Genomic DNA, 9,781 nt, shown 5'->3' with positions numbered 1-9,781 from the left:
ACTTGTTCCACTCTGAATTTAGAGTGTTCAGTATCCAGATCTGTACATTAAAGGTCATATTTTATGAATGTCAGGAACCAATACAGGCATGTGTACATAAGTACCTGCAAGGAAAATGCCACTTAAAAATAAAGATGTTTTTATCTTCAGCAATGATGCATTAGGAAATTAGTTTTAATATCCAGGACATTTCTGTTCTCTTCACCAGATATTTTCACATTGTATTTTACTACTCTTAACAGTCTAGTTACAAGAACATGGGGAAATTTTTAAAATCATCTTCTCCACATATCCTTACAAAGTGTAAGATTCTATTTATCTGTTTGTGTTCATGTTTGACTGAAGGATGAGTTTTTAGCCTATAACAGATAATATGGCTCAGACTCCAACACAGTTAACAAGCCAGGGAAAGCTTTTTCAGAATTTTCATATGCCATTTTTTCTGCAATAAAACATTTAAAATCACTATGTTATAAGTGAACAATGAATGTGGATACAAAAACTATATCAAACAAAAATTACTTTGTATCTATTTATTTTATTTTCAGTACAATTTAACCATAGGTAAAATTGTTCTTGTTCTATAGTAACAAGACATAGGGCATGATTCTCTCTTTTTTTACTTTTATTTCATGCTGGTTCATCTTATTTTACTAATGATTATATTATAAACACTGCATAGCTAAACGGCAAATTAAGTTCCATAAGTACTAAATTTATTGGATTTTATCAGGATGTGTTGAGGCTACTTTCACTGCACTAAGCAAATTCATTTTCCAAATGAACACAACAGTTATTTAACAGCTCTCAGGAATACTAGATATCAGTCTGGTTCTGACATGAAGATACCATCTTTGTTTAAATCTTTCATCTTCATGTAGTGCCAAGTAAGTTGCCAAACAGCAACAGATTTAAAATCTGGCCAAGAAACTAGAGATAATTAAAAAGACATCTGAATGAAATCACTGAATTTATGACTTCAGTGAGCTAACAAGCCACAGGAGGGACTCACTAAAGATAATGCTGAACTGAAAAGTGGAAAATAACAGGGACCCAAAAAAGTAATAAAATTCTGCTATTTGAAAAGAGCAGAAAAGAGCAGAACTCTCTGAGTGTGCACATTGTTCATACTTATGTCTTCTGATAGATTAAACAGAGGCTTTGTTAATTCCGTTGTCCAGTAAAATATGAATAATTAAAAATAATACTATCCAGATACTTTTAGTGCTTTCACCATCATGCTTTTATGTACAGAATTGTGGTACTAGACTAAAATTCCAAAAGATAGCCCATTCTTATACAGCAACAAAGTAACATACGAGATGAGTAAAGGACAGATGACAATAAAATGGCATTTTCAGCCAAACAGTTCATTAATACTTTCTGTTTCTCAAGCCTGTTTACTAGCAAAGTTGATATCTGGACAAAAGCAGACCAGAATAGAAATCCAGCATTGCATGAAGCAGTAAATTAGGATATTTCTTCATAATATTTCATAATATAGTATAAAACGTACTTCCAGTTAAGGATTTACAGATAAATCTTCTTAATCCACATGAGAGAACTGGAAGTCAGCATGAAAACAGAGATCATCATGTGTACATAGTGACTTATTTTGTATTCCTATCTAAGAGGAAATAGAAAGATTGTCTTTCTTACCTTGTACTTTGTCTGGCAATACTTTTTTCTGGTAAAATTTGGATGAAGTAATTGAAGACCTATAGCAAGTTTATACATGAATTTGGCTCTTTTAACAACAACAGTAGATCAAGTACTATTTAACTGACAGACACTTTATAATACCTAATACTTCAGCTCTGTTCCAGATTAAGTTATTCAGAAAAAAATTTGCAGCAGTTAGAGCAAAGTCTCTAGATGCAGCATTGCTTTCAGATAGTCATCAATATCTGAAAAACCTTTTGAATGATTCTGAGAAGTAGACTCTTCTTGTGCAAAGGTGTCACTGATGGCTTGCATTAGCTTTCACCTTTTGGTAGTCACTCTGTTTTTTAGGTTCACCCTGGCATGCCCTCAGGCACATTTCTTAATCTTGTGTTAATATTAGTTCCACTTACAGAAGGCTGACCAAGGAAGTAATTTGAACCTCCTATTGCCCCAAACTTTACAGCACATTTGAAAAACTATACTGAGTATTCAGAGATTGTTTTTTTTTCCCTCAGAATTCTTTTTCATCTCATTAAGAGTACTCACATGTACTGAAGACATCCATAAGACTTAGTTAGGTTTTGATTAGCCTGCAGGAAAAGTAGTAAATATCAGTAGTAGGGACTTACAATTCCTGCAGTACTGACTTACCAAATAAACAAATAAAACTTACTTCTGCATTCATAAATACCAGTCCTTATGAGAAGAAATATTAAGATGATGTCCAAGACTTTTATTATAAAGTCTGGCTATTATATGTTTGCAGGAACTACTATGAAATCTTTAATCTTTTATTTTGAATTACTACATTATAAGGTTTTTGACTTGGAAAATAAAGATGAAATAGACAATTGAGAAATAAGATCTAAAGTCAAAATTAGACCTGCAGACAAATGAAAGATCCATAGAGAAGTCTAAATTCCCAAGGAATCTAAAAATACTACATGAGCAATGAGATTACATCCATGGAGACCATACAGAATTTCTCAATTCTCAAAAATATAAAGCAGGTAAATGCCAACAAAACTATATGCCAGTAAAATTCACAAAAAAAACCCTGACCATTTTCCTGACTCGTGTAGAGTTTGAGCCTGTATAGGTGCTCTGAACAACTATACAATTTATAAGGTGAGAATCGAGGACTTGCCTTTCACAACTACACACTCAAATTCCAGTCTGCAGAGCCATCTGATTCTGTATCAGTAGACAAGCATTTTATGTTGTAAGATTTACCAAAGGCAGTAAACATCATCACTGTTTTTCCTTTTTAAGTTTCAGCACAGGAAAATCGGATGCCAAAATGGACTTTGATAAAGTCCATTTGACTCAATGAGATTATTTTGATTTAAATTAATTTTTGCTTACAAAGCTGGAAGAAGCTTATATCCCCTCATAACCTACATTTCCATTGAACAGTTGAATTGACCTTCAAATGTAAGCCTCTTTTTAAACCTGAAATTCTCAAGTGCCTAGTATGCATTGGTACCTCATGACATCAGTTTTGTGCTATAGAAATAAAGCAAATGTCCTTCTGGAAGAGAGTGGTCTTTGAAAGCAGCACCATCTGTGCCCTGCATCACAACTGCCTCTGTTAAAAGAAGGGTATTTTTAATAGCGGACTCCCTTCTAAAGGGAACCCAGTATGTAGACTGGACTCAACTCACATGAAATGCTGCTCTCTCCCAGGGTCTTGGGTCAGGACAATTACTGGAAAACTCTCCAGTCTTGTAAGGCCCCCTGATTTTTAGCTACTACAGGTTGTTCAAGCCAGCAGTTATAAAATAACAGAGAGAAGTCCAGGGGCAATCAAAAGAGACTTCGTGGCCTTGAGATGTTTGGTTGAAGAATCAGGAGATCAGCTAGTAGTTTTCTCAATCCTTCCAGTAACAAGGAATAATATTGATAGGAATGGGCAGATCTGTCAGGCCAGTGTGCGGCTCTGAGACTGGTGCACCAGATAAAATCTGGGGTTTTGACCATGGGGTAATCTATTCATTGCCTGGTGTACTGACACCTGATGGGATCTAGAGAGGAAGAGTCTCTCTAGGGGGAAAGAAGATTTCTAGCACAGGGTGATTGCTGGTAGAGCTTTAAACTAACTTGGAAGAGGGAAAAAGAAAACACCAGGCATGCAAGTGATAAACAATGGGGTGTTGTGTCAAAACTTGAGGAAATGAGCACTAATGGAATCCCTCAACCGGCATCACAAGAAGCTGGCTACAAAGTACTGCTCCTGAAAGGTTTCCACACTAATGCACGCAGCCAGAATGAACAAGACAAGCTTGAAACTTTGACCCATTCCCAGATAGTTGATATCAAATCAAGGCCTTGTGAGGAGCAGATGAAATTATTTGGTTTGTTCAGCCTGGAGGAGACTTAGGGGAGACCTTATTGCAGTCTACAACTTTCTCATGAGGAGAAAAGGAGGGGCAGACACTGTTCTCTTCTCTATGATGACCAGTGACAGGAGCCAAGGAGAACTGGGACAGGGTCCCCAGAGAACAAGCTACCAAGCCTGTTTAGTTCAAGAAGTATTTGCACATTAACCCCTGGTACAAGGTGGAATTCCTGAGGTTTCCTGAAGTGGGCAAGGAGTTGAACTCAATGACCATGATGAGTCCCTTCCAACTCAGTTTATTCTGTAATTCTATGACATTAGTAATCCAATATGACTATTTTTCAGAAACTTGCTGAAGAAATATTCTGTTCTAGGCACATGGCAAAATGCTGCAGCATCACAGTTCCATTCCCTTGGGATTAAAACAATAAAACCTGAGTGTCAAAACCAAACGTGTTGTATTTAATGAAAACATCACTTATATTTTGTTTGTGGTTATGATGGTGGAGAAAAAGAAATGTGCAGTCAACCAAACTGCAAGAGGAGCTTTTGATCGGGCGGCCAAGGTACTGGTGGTGCTGGGCCTCAGAGATGGCCTTTGCAAGAAGAGGTTGGGTCTGCTCCCTGCCAGACACAAACAATTCCAGCCATTTCCAGTGAGTTCTACAACAGACCCACCACAGCAGACATGTCAGTCTGATGGCACTTCTATGAATGTATTTATGAAAGAGGAAAAAAAAACACCTAGGCAAAGAAGGAGGGAAAATAATTCAGTGCGGAATGGTGAACACAAAAATCAGAGAAGGTATTGCAGATACCAGAGTAAGTGCTTCCCTGTAGTCCACAGAGAAGAGCAGATATTCATGCTGCAGGTCATGAAGCACTCTGTGGTGGAGCAGGCAGGCATCACCTGAAGGCTCTTCAGTGTGTGGAAAGTCCACACAGAAGCGGTCTTATCCTGAAATATTGTATCCCAAGGGAGGGACTACATGCTGAACCAGGAGAAAAGTATGAGAAAGGCCCAACAGAGAGGAGCAGTTATTTATTGAAAACTGCCTTCAGTACTTCATTCCTCCATGCCGCTAAAGGTAGGGAGAGTAGTCAGAAGTACCATGTTGAGGAGGAAACTATCTGAGCCTGGGAAAGAGAGATGTGTGGGAGAGGTAGAATTTTTATGGGTTTTTTTTTTAATGTGCTTTTTTTTTTTTTTTTTTAATATTTTGCTCCTCAGTACCTTAATATGCTTTGGCAATAAATACAATTTTGTTTTTCCTTCTCAAGTCTATTTTGCCCACGACAGTAATGGGTAATCAATCTCACTTTATCTAAGTCCATCAGCTTTCTCATCCTATTTTTACCCTCCATCCTGAAGAGGAGCGTGAGTGGGAGAATTGCTGAGTGGGTAACTGGCTGCTGGACAAGACTAACTCTATTGTAGCTAAGTGGCAAGCTATTGCTCAAATTAGATGTAAGAGCTCTGTGTGCGGCATAGAGGAATGTTACTGGAATTACATGCCAGGGCTAAGTCTTCATGAAAATGTGCCAGAAGAATAAGTAATAATTAGGAAACCTCAGGATAAAGAGGGAAACCTCTTAATCTTTACAGGAGGATTCAAAACAAAGCAAAGATACAGAATAATTTCTGAAAAGTATAATAAAATCCTTTAAATATGGACTGTTATATAACAAACAGAATTCAATCCCATTAACTCAGACAAATGTCTAGCTCAATCTCACAATCATTTAAAATAACTTGAGAAAAGCTTTGTATGTGTTTGTTTTTTAATTTCTTTTTTTTTTTAACAGATGTTGTTATAAACCAAAGCTTGTATCTGGCATAAGCACTGATAGCACTGAAAACATACTTCAGTGTAAGGAATTCTCTGAGGAAACACTACACACAGAAAAATATGGTTTGTTGCATTTCTCTTTTTTTTTTTTTTTTTTTTTAGTAAAAGCCGGTCATTATGAGCACCAAAAATTCTGCTCTTTTCTGCCCTGCTTCTAAGCATAGTTATTCCATTTCCATCACAGCCATATTTATGATTGAATATTTTTACTAGCTTTATAAAAAATTATGTCTGACATCTGAAAAATAATAACTTCACCAGATATTCCTGGCTTGTTTATAATTTTTAATACATTTTTAAATATCTCTTCAGGGATTATGGCCAGTAGTGTTTTCTACACCACATTATAAACAACAGCTGCCCACAGTTACAATTAAACTACTGAAATGAGAATTAAGATAAACTCTTCAAGAAAGAATTTCAGCTTGCCTCATACTTTATGAAGTATTTTAATGCAATCATAGTATACATATAGAAACAGAATATGTGGGTTTTATGGGAATAGAAGTGGTTAAGTACATGAATTTTGAAGTGCAGAGAAATAAAGAATATAAGCATTGAAGCTTGTGACAAGGCCTATATAATTTTAGGGCTTAGTAAATATGTTTATAAATGAAATATTATTTGACATTGTCAATTATTAACTCATAGAACATATTAATTCTGTCTAGGATGTTTTTCATAATGCCTTTATGAAAATACTTTGTTTAAGCTTTTTCAACATATATAAAATCCAGCTGCTTTGCCAGTAAAAAGTGCTCAAAAGTTGTCCAGCTTCCAAATGTCACTTGGTAACTAAAAAATGTTAACAGCCTTTGTTTACTCTGTAAGGTATGCTAACTTGCACATAAATCCTACTGCTGAGGGATAGTTAAATATGTTTTTAATCATCTGTAACACCTGTAACAGCCAATTATATACTATAATACTATAATTATATATACTATACTATATATTCATCTTTTCAGAAGGTATTTCAAAAATGTGTCTATAGGTATGGTATCATCATAGTACTTTCAAAGATGTAAATGTTTCCTAAATTGTTTGTACTAGATTTTTTTTTCCCAAATAGGAAGTTTGTATCGAGAATAAAGTAGATAGCAGCACTATTAAAGACTTATCCAAAGCTTTGCAAAACTGTGAAAAAGCCAAGAAATAAACATAAAACTTAAAAGTTGTAGAGCAGGCCAAAATTGCTTGCCACATTTCTTAAACTTAATCTAACAGTCTTTCTTAATTATCTCAGTGCAGTATGTCTATATAAATATAGTAACTCACCTCAGTAAAAGTTCGGAAAAATATGCCCTCATTCATATTAAGAACTAAATCAATTATGGTGCAATCTTAATATTAACAATCTGCTTCTACAAGAAAAAAATAAGAGAAAATCATTTACAAAGAGAAAAACTTGGTTAAAGCATACTATAGTCCATCCAATAGAACTATAACAGACAGATTAATAGAGATGGATAATAGACTGCTAACTAAAAGTTCATTTGATAGCAATTCCACCCCTATTTTTCAATAATGAGTACTGAAAAAAATACTAATTGACAACATAAACTAGATGTGTCAAACACAGGTAATATCTTTTTTTACCCAAGAAATATTTGGCATCATCAATTCTTCTCTTTAATCAACCTCCAGTAATTCCTCTAAAGGCTTTTGTAATTCTCTGAGTAGAAATAGCACATATTCTGTTTTCCAGGATTTCATTGTGATGGGAAGGCAGTCATCCCTGAGTTATAGCCTGCTGTAATCCTGGGTTTGATTTAGATTTGTCTGCTAAAATCTGTGTGTAAATACTTTTCTCTTTTGAAACAATTATTTTAGAATCACTGTGTGTTGGGAGAAAAACGTCATTATTGCATTGGAATACTTTTGTCCATATACTTAAATCATTGTTCTTTTGTGACCATATGATTCATGGGTGACACTAGGAGCACATGAGTAAATTACGAATTCTCAATCCAATGTGATATTTATGGGGTTCTTAATTTTTTATGTGCTGACAGACATTGATCAGTATAAGAAATGAATGCACTGGAAAGATGAAATAATCTGTAAATTGCAAAGATATGATTCTGAGAAAAATCATATCTATATCTATATATTAGTTAATGATGTAGAATTGTGATCTACAATTTCATCAATTGTAGAAAATTACAAATTCATCAAGCAAAATCACAATTTTGCTCAAATATACTTTTACTATGAATTGTGGCAGAGAATAGAAAAAGAAGAATTAATCTGAATTAGCAGTTAATTAGCACTGGGGCCTGTGTCAAGGCATGTGGATGACAAAGACATGATTACAGATAGCTAACACGGTTTCAAAAAGGGCAAATCACGCCTGGCTAATCTAGTGGGCTTCTACATGGAGCGACTGCTTTGGTAGATAAGTTAATAGCAGCTGATAACACCTACCTTGACTTCTGCAAGAAATGATACAGCATCCCAGTCTTTAAAGTGGAGAGATGTGGGTTTGATGGGTGGTTTCTTTGATGGGTAAGAAATTGGCTTGATGACAGCATCCAAAAAGTTTCAGTTAAGGTCTCAGTGCCCAAATGGAGATCAGTAACAAATGCTGTCCCTTTGGGGTCTGTACTGGGGCTGGAGCTGGTCAGTATCTTTGTTAATGACATTTTGAGATCGAGTGCAGCCTCAGCAAGTTTTTCGATGACGCCAAGCTGAGTGACGCAGTTGATATGGCTGTAGGGAATGTATGTCATCCAGAGGGATCTTGACAGACCGGAGAAGTAGAACACTGTGAACATCATTAAGTACAACAAAGCTAAGTTCAAGCTCCTCCAAATTGGGTCATGGCAATCCCCAGCAGCAGCATAGAGTGAGGAATTAATGAACTGAGAGAAGCCCTGTGGAGGAGGACCATGGGGATAGTGGCAGGTGAAAAATTAGACATGAGCTGGTAATGTGGACAAACAACCCAGAAAGCCAAACATATCCTGTGCTGCATCTAAAGAAGTGTGACAAGCAGGTCATGGAAGCTGATTCTTTCCCTTTACTCTGCCCTCATGGGATCCCACCTGGAGTACTGCACCATTTTCTGGAGCCCCCAGCACAACAAGGACATGGACCTGCTGGAGGGAGTCTAGATGAGTGCCACGAAGAGATAAGGGACAGAAGAGTCTCTCCTATGACGACAGTCTGAAAGAGCTGTGGTTGTTCAACCTGGACAGATCTCCAGAGAGGCCTTATAGCAACCTTCCAGTACCTCTAAGAGGGCCTAGAAGAAAGCTGATAGGAGAAGGAGGAAAGGATTTAATGTGAAAGATGATGGATTTAGACTAGATATAAGGAAGCAATTCTTAGAGTGTGGGGAGGCACTGGAACTTGCTGCCCAGAGGAATTGTAGATGTTCCATTCCTAAAAGTGTTGAAATTTGGATAGGATGAGACTTTGAGGAAACTGTGTAACGGAAGGCATCCCTGTCAATGAAAAGGACATTGAAATGAAATGACCCATACGATCCCTTTCAACCCAAATAATTCTATTATTTTGATAATATTCTATTATGTTTGAAATTCTAGCTTTATGCAGGGAGTCAATGGAGGTATATGGTAAAAACAAAAAAAAAAAAAAGCCAATGTCCTAACTACTTCCTATTACTTCTATTACTGCTTTAACTACTGTTCCAGCTAATTCCTAACTGAACAGGGGAATTAAACTCAGTTCACCAATCAAAATCTGCATTGTCCTAAAAGGAAGTTTACTGCAACATCTGCACTGTTGAACTAGGGTTTCCTTCCCATCCCCTAACCCAGCAGCTTAAAATAGAAATAACCAAAAATTTTCATTTTGTGGAGAAGAATTAGCAGTTAAATTCAGCAAGAAATCCTTTCCTTTTAATCTGCTACTTGTGAATAAAGGCAGAAACCATTTAATATGTCAAAAATAATGGAAACTT

Source organism: Taeniopygia guttata, chromosome 4 (genome assembly GCF_048771995.1).
Source record: "Taeniopygia guttata chromosome 4, bTaeGut7.mat, whole genome shotgun sequence".
Classification (NCBI taxonomy): Eukaryota; Metazoa; Chordata; class Aves; order Passeriformes; family Estrildidae; genus Taeniopygia; species Taeniopygia guttata.
The sequence above is the reverse complement of the archived record's forward strand: the minus strand, read 5'-3'. Positions refer to the sequence as shown.